Genomic DNA, 14709 nt, shown 5'->3' with positions numbered 1-14709 from the left:
TTGATCCCCCATCCGTCAGCATAAAACCTAGAAAAGAAGCAAAGTAAACTGAAGTAATTGCAAAATACAGATTTGAATAGATCTAGTGCTCCGGAGGGTCTCTGTTGGGGAGCTCAGTGTGGATTTGTTTGCACAGATGAGTCCGAGCGGCACCTGAGCGCTGGTCCAGGGCTGTTGCACAAGCTCCATCAGTCGTGAGAGGTGTTTCCTGTGCTGGACCGAGCAGCAGCCGATGGATGGAGCCTGGGAAAGGCTTCCCGAGATCCCACCTCCTGCCGCCTCCTTTGCCCTTTGCCTCCCTTACTCAACAGCCACGTGTCTTGGGTGTTATTGGCTCCACGTGGTTCCCAGCTCACCCACTGTGTTTATATGTATATATGTATGTACGTGTATATGTATATGGCCTGTTGCATGTGGGAACTCCGCAGCATGCTGTGTTCTCCAGGCTCCAGGTGAAAGAAGGACACAAAAGTCTGTGGCTCAGATCTTTACCATGACTGTAGCTTTTGCCCTGTTGTCACACGTGCAGGTGAGGTGACTCCTGAGCTGTCCTGCAGGTTGCAGATGTCGTGGCTGCTGTTGTTGCCCTGATTTCACTGTTCCGGAGCCCCAGGCTGGGGCTCCACAGGGCTTCTCATCTTCTCCTCACGTTTTCCCTGGGCCAAATTCACCCTGATGTGTTAATGGGTGCCGCTCTATAAAAGATGCTGCATCTGTTTGTGTGCCTTGTCTTGGCCTTAACATTTTACCCTTTCCCAAGTTCATCAAGGTGGGAATCAAAATATCTGCTGTGTCTGCATCTGGTGGAAAAAGCCCCAATGCCTGGCCAAACAAGATTCAGCAAACATAACCTAGATTTTCAAGGTAGTTTTCTTTCCTATGAACTACTTGCGACTACTTACACATGTATTAATCCATTTTCTTGTTCCCTGGATGTAATTCCCGTTTTTTTGACACCGTGTGTCTGTGTGGGCTCTGGCAGTGCCTCTCATCACAGCACTGCTGGGCCAGCTGGCCTGGGTTTGCTTGTCTGAAATGTTCAGATATTAAAGTTTTGCTGCTAAATGTCTTCATACCTCTGATTAGAGACTTTGTTTTATTTTAATATTTATCTAGCACCAACAGTCACTGGGTGTTGCTTTTAACTGTAACGTCTGCTCCAGCTGTAGAGGAATAAAAATAATCTCAGCCATTTGCATAGGTCCAAGGTTTGGCTACTTTTTCCTCTAAACTGAGTCCAAGCAACTTCATTCTCCAAATGGTCCAGGGCAGCGCTTTTGTTGCAGCGATGCAAGGTGAGAGCCAGGGTGCGGGGCTGCCGAGACTCCCCATCCCCGGTCCGCATTAGCAGCGGAGGAGCGGGCGGTGCGGCGGGCCGAGCGTGCCTCTGCAGCGCCGCCTAAAATCACCTTTCATTTGCTCGCTTTGATGCTGTGCTCACAGTCATCTTGCCAGGACTCTGATCTTCTCCAGCCACATGGCCCTTTAAATACCCGGTTTCAAATAGGAAGGAGAAAGCGATCTGGTGGAGCTCTCCCCATCCTTAGGCTCTGCACTCTTATTAAGGCCTCCCCTTGCTTGTATCTATTACTTTCTTCCTTTCTGAAGGAGTCAGCTTGATTCAGTACTTTTGGGACTCGGTGACATTAATGTATCTGTTTTATGTAACATGGAGTCGTTATTAACAGAATCCTAGCTCATAAAAAAAGGTATAACGAGAGACAAGGAGGGTTTTTCCCCTTGAAGATAATAGCGGCAGCGCTGGAGAGGAGCGGGCAGGGGTCAGGCAGCGCCTGCCTGATTGGGCGCTCAGGCGCCGCATTGACATTTCTGCAGTTTCATCAGAAAGTCTAAATAATCCATGTGAAAACTGAGGGTTATTTACAGAAGATATATACGCGCTGCATGAGCCGGGTAGATACCGAACGCATAATCTGCGCTCTCAGTGCCTGCCTTTGTGTGCAACACCCGCTGCAGTGCTGTGGAGGGGCCTCGGCCAGGGCGTGTGGCTGCGTGGGGGGAAAACACCAGAACTGGGGACTGTTGAAATGGGAGCAATAGGTGACGTCCCAGGGAAGGGGGCAGAAGCAGGCGGGCGGTGTTACTGAGCGCTGCTCTGCGCAGGGCCCAGGGGACGGCCAGGCCTCTTGTCCTGGGATGTGCGTCAGCTCAGGCTTCCTCTGGGGGACTTCAAGGGCTTTTGGTGGCACAGTGCTGCTCCCCTCTGTCCCCACCCTCCGGCCCAGCTCTGAGGCATTCCCTGACAAAACCTGTTTCTTTGCTGTGCTTCCAGCACGTGCTGCCCTTAAGCCAGGAGAAGGGATTGGAACAGAGATTCCAGTTTGCAGACGACTCTAAGCCAGAGACTGGCAATGGGAAGGAGCTAAGGAGGCAGTGGAGGCTTTGGCAGTGCTTTTAGTCTGTTAGTGCTGTCCCCAAGTGCCATCCATTGGGATTGTCCAGTACTTCTCGTGCTCTTCCTGCCAACCTCCTGTGCCAGAGGAATTACCAGTCACTTCATGTTTTCTTGACTGCTATTTCATGTATTTTTTTTAATCTTCACTTTTTAAAATGATAACTTTATTTACAGGTAGATAAAATGCTTAATATGCTTTTTAGTTCTCTGTTTTAATATTTTTGCATTTGTTAGTAAATTGGGTTTGTTTTATATGAATTGACATGTGAGTATTTTGGGAGAGGGAGGATTTGGGTTGTTCTCTCTGATGTTTTTTTAAAGAATCACAGAGTCTTATAATCATATAAAAGAAAGGGCAATTACACTGCACACAGCATGTTGGCTCTTTTTCACCCTTTTGTCCTCTTCTGTACACTCTTTTGTATCTGTTTTCTTCATTGTGTTCCCCAAAGGAGCACAGTCAGGAGCACAGGAGCTCCCCCTTATCTCGGGGGCATGTTGGGGTGACTGGTATCAGGACACACGCTGTCAGGAAACCACCTTCCATGCTGGTTCCTGACACTTCACTGTGGCTGAGATCTTAGAGTGATGCCTGTGCCTCTGCTCTTCCCTCTGGGCAGTTACCCTGTGAGGGACAGTGGAATGAATTAATCTTCTGCAGAAACCAGGTTTTGACCAAGGAAGAGACACGTTCATGCAGCTAAACTTACCGCAGGAACCGTAACAAACATGCCTGGTTCTGCGCTCAGTGCCCGCTGCCCAGGGCGGGTGCGGGAGTGGTTGGAGGTGCAGGCGAGGTTCGAGGTGATGTGAGATATTAATGATATGCTCTCACGGCCGTGAGCTGACCTCCCTAAATCTCAGATTTGACACAATAATGTATAGATCATTACAAGTAATGCAGTTGCCATTTTCACTTGTATTCTGGTCCCTAACACTTAATGCTTTTCACCACAACTGTGAGCATTAGAAATGGTTTTACACCAAAGGCTGAGCTGCTGGTGTTGTTGGGTGAGCCCGCAAGCAGGAGCTGTAGGGAAACCACCAAGGAGCATGAGACAAAACTTCTCCAACAAAGTCTTGAGTCGTCAACACTAGATTTGGGGAACTTGATGGAAAACCCATGCCCGAAAACCAAGCTTTGGGCCTCAAACTGAACACTCAGCTGAGTTTGCAAAAGAACAAGTTGATTCTCTGAAGCAAAGCACATTCAGAGCCATTTGACGTTTTAGTTATAAACCCTTCTTCCAATTTGCTTTGAGATTAAACTTGGCCACAAGGTCACAGCCTAGGGGGAAATTTTGGAACAAATTTCAAAGCAGTTAATTTGGACATTTTTCAACTATTTAAATGCAAATACAAATGAATAAATAATTTATGCATTGCTTTAACTTAAAAATATTTTAGTTTAAGAATACACAAATTGTCTCACAATTAGTACGGCTTGTCTGCAGAGCAGCTGGCAGCTTGGAAAAGCAAGTTCTAAACCTGGGAAAGGGGCCACTTCACACCCTGCACCTTCTCCCTCATGTTTACCTTCGGATCTGTTGCTTTGACTGCGCTGTTACCGACTGAATGAAACCCTGACAGTGCAATAATATGCACTTTAAAAAAAGATTATAGAACATATTACAGAGTTATTTAAAATCATTATTATACTGTGATAAAGCTAAGTGATATGTTTCTGGAAGGCTTGAATTCCTGAAGAATTCCAAGCTGTGGAGCCAGATCCATGCGCAGGCTAACGTGACCAGCTGATGGGAACTTGAGGAACCGTGTGTGTGTTCCCAGCAGACGGTTTGGCAGGAGCGTGCGGCGTTGTGACCGGGGACACGGCCCCGCCGGGCCCTGCGCTCTGTACCGGTCTTTCCTCACGCGTGCGGTGAGTTTGGATATACATGGTATTTGTAAATGAAGCGCTAGCAGCCAGCTCTACTTCTATTAGCACAACTTGAGAGGAAGGGAAAGTTCTCCGCCAACTGTGCGTGGGAAGCAGATCACCTCTCCCTTTGTCACCGTGGGGACAAATCTCACGCAGTGACTCAGGACATGCGTGAAAATAGTTTGTTTTCAGAAAAAAAAAAAAAACTTGCAAAACTTTCTTAAACTGACAGAAAGTTGAACAAAAGTGAAGATATTTTAGAAAAAAATGAAAAACAAAACTGTTGTCTGTGTTTTGTTTAAAATGGTTTTCTTTTGAAAAAGAACTGTAATTAAAAAAAAAAACCCACAGTCTGAAAATGAAGATTTTGCTGGCATCAAACTAAATATTCTTATCAAACCAACAGTATTTTTTAGTTTTGTTTCAGGAATATAAATGTTTCCATTGCATATGAAATACTTATTTCAGGCTTCAGTTTTACGATCAGTCATCAGACCAGCAGGGAATCACTATTTGACGTGTGTGTATCCAGGTGTGCTGAGGTGGGACTCGGGCTGGGTCAGCGGGACCCAGTGCGGGTGTGCTGGTGTCACCATGCATTTCCATCTGTTTGTCCCATTGTCCCGTTCTCTGGACTCGTCACCTCTGGCTGGTTTCGCTGCTTAAGGCTGCAGCAGATTCGGCTCCATCTTTAGCCCTGCGTGGCCGCTCGAGGCCATCGGTCCTGCCAGGCACCCCGCAGTCAATCCCTTCAGCTCCTTAAGGAGCTCCCTGTTCTCAGCTCATCCTGCTCATTACCTCATGTAGCATCTATATCCCAATCCTAATCTGAGTTGAAAGTAAATAGATTGCTGTGGGGTTTTTCTACTTCTGTACTTCTTGGATTTGTTGTATAAGCAAGGAAATTAAGAAAGCAGCGCTGCTGGTGGCACTGAACATTTGTGAGCATGTGTGTGTGCGGCGCTGACTGGCCGTGCCAGAGCAGGCGAGCTGTGCTGTGCCGGTGGGGAGAGCCACCATCTCTCCAGCTCTGCCATCCTCCATGCCAGCCAGAGTGGCTGTGGCAACGGAGGTGACACCCCCTGGGCTGGCTCAGAGCCGGCAGCAAGCACGGCTGCTCGCCCTCCAGCCGCGGCGCCGGCCGGTGCAGATAACCCCAGCGGCCCAGAGCATGGGCTAGCTGCTTTCCAACAGCCCTGCCAGAATCCTAACAACATCGGTTAACTTCTGAGGGGGGTGGGTAAACATTTTTTTCATGTGCTTTTATTGATTTTCAATATTGTACAAAGCCTAGCCATGTAAAGCAATAACACGGAAAAAGATACAATCATTGAAAAACAATTACAGATCAAATGCTCAGTTCTGGAAGTCAAGTGCAGACCCAACCTGCTCTCCCAGTCAGGCTCCATTAGCTATGCACACTAAGAGATAAAAGCCAGGGTTTAAAAGTAATTAGATGTCCCACTGCAATGCTGTACCGGTGGCTTTCCTCCTGGAGGTGCTGACGGTGTCTCTTTGTCCGTCCATCCTCTTTCCAAGGCAGCCGAGTGCTGTGGGGAAGTGGAGCAGGATGTGACCCAAGAGAGCCCCGATCCGGGCCGGTGTTTGTGGGAGAACTCGGGGTCCGTGTCCCTGCCACGGTTCCTCACAAAGCGGTTCCCGCGCTTAGTGCAGTCATGTCTTTGCTGAGCGGAGCAAGGCCGGGCACTTAAATGGACGGCATTTCAATGTCCCTGTGTGGGTCACACGGGAACACGGGTCCAGCCGCGTGTGTGCCTACCTGTGGAAGAGATGGAGTGTGGAAATAAAACTAAACCAAACCCGCTCTGGGTTTACTGAAGTGTTATTGTCATTTTACCAATTACATAATAGCAGTTCATAATTTGTTATGAATTAGCATAAATAGGAATCAGCCAGCAATTAAGAAAACAAGTTAAATTGCATTTTGTGAAGCATTGTTTTGTTGGTTTTGACCAGTTTGCTCTCATACTGCTAAACTGACAAATTCAGTAATTCACAACATCCTCCATGTACTCAGTGAATTACTGTGGTTTTACACAGGTTACAATGGCGTTGATACTGCAGACGGGCCAGTTTTAGGAGTTCAGTGCTCTTCCAAAGCCAAGCTGCTGAGGCTGTGACAGATGTTGGCCGTCATCAGGCACGTGGGAATCACCACCCAAAGATGTTAGGAACGTTGTCGGCTCAACGGGCAGGATTTGTGGCTGGTGTTTCAGTCTTCATCACAGCAGCCCCAGCCCACAGGAGAAGCAATGTTCCTGTGACAATTGAAGACAAGAAGGTGGCAGGGTGTGCGTTCTCCTCACCCTGCCGGGCCTGTGCTGCAGGGCGATGCGTATGGTTGCTGGGGACCCTCTGTCTGTCCCTCCGTCCCTCCCTGTGGTGTCCACTCCTCGGCATGGGGAGCAGGTGGCTCCGCTGGAAGCTGATGGTGCACAGGAGCGTCTGCTGGGTAGCAGAGTCCATCAGATACGGGGTATTAACAGAACCAATAGTTTTTTCTGTTTTCATCTCAGGTTTTCAGAATGGCGTTGCCTGTGGTCAGGCAAGTGCAATCTGGGCGTAACCCTGCCCCAAGAATATTTGGTTTAACGGCGGCTGTCCAGCGGGTGGGGTGTGGGCGCAGTGCTCAGCCTCGTCCCACGCGTTTGCGGTTCAGGGCGGGAGGGACGCACTCCCAGCGCGCTCTGCAGCGCCCGCACAGTGCCCAGCTCCAGCTGCGCAGTGCCGGGGCCGTGCTGGGTTCTCAGCCTCCTGCAGGGACCGGGTTTTTCTAAATTTGCCAGTTTGCCATGACAGATCAGGGTCTGCAGCACCAGCCCCTTGCCTTGCTGTGCTTTCACACAGCCCTCTCCCCCGGCATCCTTCAGGCCAGACCTCACGGCCTCCGCACCCTCTGGCACCTCCACAGGAATTTCTGACAATAAAGGAGCGTCCCCAAGCTCTCTCTTTTGAAACAAAAGCTTAATGAAAGGGTAGGCATGCCTCCGTCTTGACAGCAGCCGGCTGTAATTCTTGGCAGGGTGTGACATGCCCATCCTCCTGAATTAGCGTGGAGCACGAGGAATTTAGCACGGTGCTAATTGTGATCAGACAAAAACAAGCAGCCTCAGTGTGTGGGCACGTGGCAGGACAAAACCAGCGCAGCTCCTTTGAGCGTGGTCCCCGCGCTGCCCGCGCCCCGCGGCGATGCCGCCCGCATTACTGCTGGCCCGGCCAGGCGTCTGGGCAACCACCGCGCCCCGCGCTCTGTTCCCGTGCTGCCCGGGCAGTCTCGTGTTCGATTTAGTGTCAGTGTTGTCAGACGCTCCGTGTTGACTGTACAATGACTCAGCTGCTGCGGGGAAGGCGCTGTGGCCATCGCACCAGGGCAAGGGCAGTCCCTGGCCAAGGAGGAGCAGCCAGAGTCCTGCAGAGGGACAGGCCTCATGGCCACCAGAACCCGGTCTGGGAAAAGAGCGTTTTGTGGTGGGAGTCAGAGCCGTTCCTCCCTTTCTGCCCCCCATCCCGCTGGCTGCAGGTGGCGCACGGGGCTGCTCATGGGGTTGCCCCAGTGACACTCGTGTCTTTGCAGAGCCCGGGTGCTGCAGAGCAGCTTCAGGGGCCCTGCCTAGCCCAGTGCCCCACAGGGCTGCACCTCGCAGCCACACGTGGAGCATGACCCTCCAAGTGGGAGGTGTTGCTCCTGTTCTGCCAAAGCCATCCCATCCGTGGCAGAGCCTTCAGAAAAAAATAATAATTTAAAAAGTGTTCTTCTTTCATTTAGTCTGTCAGAGGATCAGAGGATGGAGTCGTGTTCTCCTGTAATTAACCTGGGGGCAGCAACAGCACGGTCTCACCTCCAGTACCACTGCAGGGACTGGCGGAATCTGTCCTCAAAATAGCTGCCAAAGTCCAAGTAACTGACGTTGGTATATGGCCAGAATGAAAAGCTTTCTCTTTCTGTTCCTCTGCTCTTCCTCTAAAGATTCCCCAAGGATGTGGAATGCTATTCTATGTTAAAAAACAAAACAAAACATACATATAGATATATATTTATCTATATCTCAGACTAAGGACTTAACCTTTCCTCTCCCACTAGTCCAAATGACACCAACATCAAGTTGTTCCCCAAGTCAGCCCGTTTACTAAAGCATGCAAATATGTGTCTTTGAAAAAGAGGTAGATGTAAAATATCTACTTAAAACCAGGATGCTCTTCAACCAGGGACCACACTTGCATTTTATCTCCCAGTCACTGAACTCTGTGAGGTTTTTCAGGAACTCTTCTCCGTTAGTTTTAAACTTGACTTCCCTGAAAAACTCTGCGTGTTAACTCCATTATCCGCGTGCCACCTTGCTATCTGCTCTCTCCAGGTTATTTATGAGTCTGCTGAAGCAGCACAGCTCCCCGCCCTCGCTAACATTGTGTTTGTACCCTTTCTTCCCTATCTTTTTATCGGGAGTTCGCAGGAAGATTAATCCTCCTTACTCCATGACAGTTTAGTTTCCTTAAGAACCTTTAGTGAGCAATGTTCTAGAAAAGCTTTTAGAAAATCTGATTCCACTGTATCAGCCCAAATCTCCCATATTAGAAGGGCTGTTTCCTCCGTCAGATAACAGATCTATACGTATAAATTCTCTCTTGGCTTTGAGGCTCCTCCCCAAGACACTGTGTTTACTCATCTCTTCCGATTCAGATTGGTCCGACAGTTTTCTACCATTTTCCATGTTCTGGAAATGTGTCTTTCTGGTCTGTAATTCCCACGATCGCTCCTGAAGCCTGCTTTAAAGATTTTTCACCTTCCGATCCTCTGATACAAAGGAAGGAAGAAAGTTCGGCAATTTCGTGTTTGAGCTCTGTTAAAAGCCTTGAGGGAGCACTGTCTGCCTCTGGTGATTTGTTGCTCTGGCGTATGAACCTTCCTGACCTCCATAGTGAACATCAGGGCAAAGAATTAATTTAATTTTGCTGCTGTGTCCTTATCTTTCTTAATTCCTCCCTTCACGCCTTGATCATCCATCAGCTGTGCTAGGTGACTGACAGGCTTCCTGCTTTTGTGTTGGAAAAGTTTTTATTAGCTCTCATAGCTAATTGTTAAATTGTTCTCGGGACCTGTTTTGACTTGCCTTATCATGGCTCTGCATTTAGCTTGCTGGATTTATATCCTGTTCTATTTTCATTGTTTGGAAACAACTTCCATTTTTCTGAAAGTGCATTTTTCCTTTCAAATAGCTTCCTTTTTCTGTTGTTTGTGTTTAAACCAAGCGTTGAATCCGTGCCGTTTTAGCCGCTCACCTGTTGTGTCTCGGACAAGTTCATGTCCTGTAGTTGTGCACCGCTCGCTTCCAGGCGAGAACCAGTACTGAGCTGCAGTGGTTAAAACAGAAAAATGAGACCATAGAACTTGTCTTCGCTGATGGACAAGTCTGAGTCCATGGTACAGATAACCTTGTAGGTTTTCCATTGGCAAGGCCACCAAACAGAGCTGCTGCAGTCACTGCTGAAGGCGCGGGCAGGCGCGGGGTCTGTGCTGTGGGACGCAGGCACCGATGCCACGCAGACGCGCCGGGGCAGCGTCCAGCTGCGGGAGGGGTGGGACGGTTCGGGGTGTTGACTGAATGGGTGCTGAACACAGATAAAAAAATATTAACAACTCAGTGCTGTAAATGAATTTCTGGTTCTGTGGTGCATTATTCCAAGTTCTTCATGATTCCTTATGTACTTCATATTCTTTCATTTGCAGGCACCGACCTGGAGAGTTTGTACGACCTTTTTCCAGTCCGAATAGGAACCATCTCCCCTACTCCACTCGTTGACGTCTAATCTCACAACATCACCTTCGCATTTCCATACTGAGGTAGGGAGGTCTTCTAGGACCTAATTTTCTGAAGCCTTGGAGAAGTGATTTTTGTCTTGGTAGCCCTGCTGGGGTGTGTCATGTCAGTAATCTGGACTAAAGGAGATGTCATTACGTGTAAAACCATGCTGTTCTCAGGCTGGGATCTGGCAGCTCGTTGTGCCGTTTCTCCTCTGCTGAGCTGCTGGGTTTGCTGCTCTTGCTTCTAACGGCTCTGTGGATTTTTTAGCACCTGACTTGCCGGTCAGCAATGTTGGCTCATCTTATTTTCAATGCATTAAGATGAATGGAAAGGCATTTTTTGCAAAAGAACATACTTTTCTTTTTTGGAGGGATGCTTTAAAACTGATGCCTTATCAGGCTATGGTTCTATGTGGGCTAGTGAGGAACTATTAGGGCTCTGCTGTTTAATTATTTATGTTGGCCCTTACTGTTAGTTTCTGTCATTAAAGAACAGACCAAATGACTAATGTCCTTGGCCTAATCTTCTTAGGTGGAAAACTGTCCCTTGAATTTCTGTCATAGTCAAGCAGACGTAAGGAAAGATGAGAAAATGATAAGGCTCCTGACCCGTTTAATTTTTCCTGTGAATTGTTGAGAGTAAATCATATTCAGATGGTCTATTTCAATTCTTAGATATTCAGTTTCCCAAAACTATGGTAAATAATGTGCTGGCAGAAAAAGCATCTTCCTGAATGTGGGGAAAAATATCCCTTCTCTTCCTACTAGTCACTCCACCATTAGATTTGGTGCTGAAAGAGCACCTATTGTCCAAATGTGGTAATTTAATTCAGAATTAATTCTTCTGTAACTAGAATTCACTGAGTCACTGTGAAGTACCTAGTTTCAATGTATCTATATATCTTGAGTAATTATAAAATAATTATTAATATCTAGGATGCTCCATAATACCAAACTAACCTTGTGTAATATCAATAGCAACAGAAAGATTAATGGTAGGCTTCAAAAATGCTTCATCAGTATCCTCTATCCAGATTAAAAACTGTGAAGTGTAAGTTTGGAGTTGTATTTTTTCCTTTATTTACTTTTTAGAGCTTTTGTTATCCTTTGAGGAAGCTTTTGCTTTCTCGATACATTTTTATCTGAAGTATTTTGTTTACAACAGAAGTACATACTTCAATTTCTTGAGAATCATCAGACTTATAAATTAAATGAAAACCTTTGGAAATTTCGTGATGGGCGAAGACATTTGTTCTCTGTGCACTCTTCGTATCTCAGGATCCTGGGTAGAGCATCTGCCTTTTGCCATTTAGTCAGGAGACTTTTCAGGCCTTGGTATCCTTTGGGGGGGTGCGTGATGTTCTTTGGATGTTGTAAACTGAATTCAAGGGTTTGGGTGAGCAATATTAACACTGAAATCCCACCTTCCTGAGCTCAAGCTAATATTCTTGACTTTGATCTGAGAGTGAGAGGGCAGGATGGACAGAACAGAAAAAGAACAGGAAAGCAGACAAGCGAGAGAGGGGGAAGAGAAGGAATAATTAAGGCGTTTGAAATGGAGCAATTTTGAAACATTTTGGAGAAATAACACATGCGGTTGATTGTGCCTTTTTCATGCTAGTACATCTTGACTGATTTTGTTTTGTTGTAAATTGTAAGTATTCTTTAAAAAAATCCAGCATCTACAAACGGAATCCATTTTGGGACCAATCTGTTTACTTTTTTCATTAACAACTGTGGCAGAAAAACTAGCAAGAAGCTGAGGGTGGCACCGGCTTGACAAGTTGATCATCCTGGCGTGGAGTGGGAGCTGGGACGGTGGGGACACGGAGCCAGCCTGGGGCGGGTGACGGTGCCGATGGCCGCGGATGCACCGGTGGCGTGGCGGGGTTGTTTGGACATCCCAGGGAACTCCAGCTGCCGGTTTAGTTGTGTTGAAGACACGAGCACGCAGGGTGAAAAGCAAGTTGTGCGGTGTGGGTGTCAGAGCCCGCGAGTTCGGGGCGGACACGTGTGCACCTCTGAGCAAGCGGGCGGCTCTGCCCAGGCTCGTAATGACAGGTGTGATTTATTAGAGTTAATTTATTTGTAGGACAGATGTATAGGACTTGTACAGTTGCTAGAATCCAGGGTATCTATCTGTTTTCACTGTATCCACTTTTAGCTGTCTCTCAGTTGTCAGAAATTTTAATTTTCAAGCTGTGATTTTGCTCCTTCAGTTGAAGCAAAACTGTGCTGTATTTCGGGATAACAATGTAATAGTACAAATTTCTGTTACTAGGAAATATATCTGAGCTCTGTAAGCTCTGAACTAGACTGACTTCAGCTAGACCGAAGCTTGGCAAGGAGAAAGCCTCAAGAGAAAAAAAGTACCAGGTGAAAACTGGTGCTAGTTTAGCAGAATTGTAACTTAACAAAACTGTACAGCTGGTACAAGCAGACATGGCTTTGTTTTACCAAAGGACAAGATGCTGTGAGGGCTCACTTGCCTCCAGAGGAGACCCAAATCCTTGACCAGCTGCAGGAAGGAAAATCAGCCTTTTTCGTTCTGGGAAGACAAGTGGTGTCAGTAGAATTGGGCTCCATTACCTTCCCTTCTAAAGAGGAACTTTCTGCTGCATCCCAGTCTTGTTTTTCCCTTTGTGTCCAAAATAGAAGTCGTTAAACCAAAGGCTTTTATTTCAATCTAGCGTGGTGAGGAAGATGCCATTGTTCATATTGCTGCTACAGTTGTCATTGATTTTGTTATAGGATATTATTATAATTATAATTACCTGTTTATTGGCTAATTGCTCTTCAGTAAGCGTAAAGAAAGCAGGGAAAGTAGGACCAAGGCTGTGTCTCAGGGTACAAGGGGCATTTGTTAATAACACCCAGGACTCTCATTTTCTGAAGCTGGCGAGTTGCATCCTTTCATGTCACCAGGATTTCTTTTTAACACCTTCTGCGAGAACAAACAAGGAGCAACACAGCCCCACTTCAAAGATTCCTGGGCAGCAGGAGAGCTTGAGAGGAATGTTTTTGTTTCCAGGGTGCTGCCTCAGCTCCCGGCACAGCCGGCACTGGAAGCCCCTGTGCCATGGCCCGGCCCAGCCGCGCCGGCAGCCGTGCATGGGGCTGCTGGCAAACCGGGCACCGGCCTCACCGCCGGGAGCTGCCGGCACCATGTAAGGGCTGTGTAAGGGCTGTGTAAGGGCTGTGTGTGGCCGTGGCAGCTGCTCCAGCCAGAGACACTGCTGGTTCCGTGCCGGGCACGTCCCGCTGCCTGCAGGTTCCCCCGGCACCAGGGCCGGAGGTGCCACCGGTTGTGCCGCGTGGGCGCTGAGCCGCAGGTTTGACGGCAGTGAGGGGAGGGCTGCACAACCTTGTTCATGTCTGGGGTTGGCAGGGACCGCCTGAAGTTTGTTCTGTTTGTTGAGCGGGTAAGAAACATCCCTGATTACTGATGAACGTCCCAAATAAAAGAACTCTCCCCAAAGCCATAGCTTTTCTATTTGCCAGTATTTTTCCAGGTTGTTCTTCAATTTAAGTATGTCTTGATCTTCTGGCATAAGAATATAACAAATTTTTAGTAACATTTATCTGTTTTATTGCAATACTGAAAAAAGAGTGGGAATGTATTTGTAGCTCATCCCCTGAGTGATATGCTGGCATGTATGATGGAGAGTTCTTGAGTGATTTTCCCAAAATACTTTTTTTTTTTCGTTTTAACTGGCACATGGCTCTTTCAGAAGCTGCTGTGAAAACATGGTTTCATTTCAGTGACTGCAAAGCCCTCAGGTCCCACATCATAAATAGTCCAGCAGTGGTTGGCAGGAATCCTTGGCAAGCAGCAAATATTTCACCACTGCTTGCGGTGTTCACAATTAAAACTTTGATGATAAGGACTTGTTGTAGTGTAGGATGAACTTTGAAGATTCTTAATGGTTTCAGTTTTTTATCTAATTGTGAAGGTAGATTAAGCTGTACTAAGATTGTCCAGCATGACCTTAGCAGGTATGAATGAGCGAGGTTTCCTTGGAGCCTGTCCTGGCTGTGACTCTCCTGGTGTCACAGGGGCCGGGGCTGCTCACACACTCCTCCCTTCCACATGCACATTTGCCTAAAGAGCCTGTTGACAAATATGCGGGCTACACCTTTGAGATATTTAAAGCTCACACACACCATTTAAAAATAAAAATCATACAATGTAAACTATTTTGGATCTCCCCTTATTTCATAGATCCTAATAAAAAGACCATGCTTGTATTAAATCTTTTTATTCTCCACAACTGTATGACAGCTTAGGGGACATTAATATTTGTGAAATAATTAAAGAAATAACAGTGGAGATGCAGACATCTGAGCAGCCCGCTGAACCAGGTACAGTGTTCTCCTGAACCAGGTACAGCCTCCCCACAAAACAGGTACAGCGTCCCCCTGAACCAGGTACAGCATCCCCCTGAACCAGGTACAGCGTCCCCCTGAACCAGGTACAGCATCCCCCTGAACCAGGTACAGCGTCCCTGCTGAACCAGGTACAGCATCCCCCTGAACCAGGTACAGTGTCCCCTTGGACCAGGTACAGCGTCCCCCTGAACCAGGTACAGC

General features: G+C 47.4%; 2 long non-coding RNA genes across 2 annotated transcripts in view; both read left to right on the top strand.

Moving 5' to 3' along the window:
- The window catches only part of LOC110360456 (uncharacterized), a 417274-nt gene that overhangs the window by 333901 nt on the left and 68664 nt on the right, over nucleotides 1-14709 (top strand). Inside the window, exon 7 of the long non-coding RNA XR_010465803.1 lies at nucleotides 10045-10158. This is a non-coding gene — a long non-coding RNA (uncharacterized LOC110360456). The remainder of the gene's footprint in view (nucleotides 1-10044; nucleotides 10159-14709) is intronic.
- On the top strand, nucleotides 14350-14693 carry LOC135575307 (uncharacterized). The gene is made up of 2 exons (XR_010465805.1): nucleotides 14350-14525; nucleotides 14614-14693. It is a non-coding gene; the product is annotated as an uncharacterized LOC135575307 (long non-coding RNA).

The sequence above is a fragment of the Columba livia genome, chromosome 13 (assembly GCF_036013475.1).
Source record: "Columba livia isolate bColLiv1 breed racing homer chromosome 13, bColLiv1.pat.W.v2, whole genome shotgun sequence".
NCBI lineage: Eukaryota > Metazoa > Chordata > Aves > Columbiformes > Columbidae > Columba > Columba livia.
This window is presented reverse-complemented; position numbering and strand designations above follow the sequence as displayed.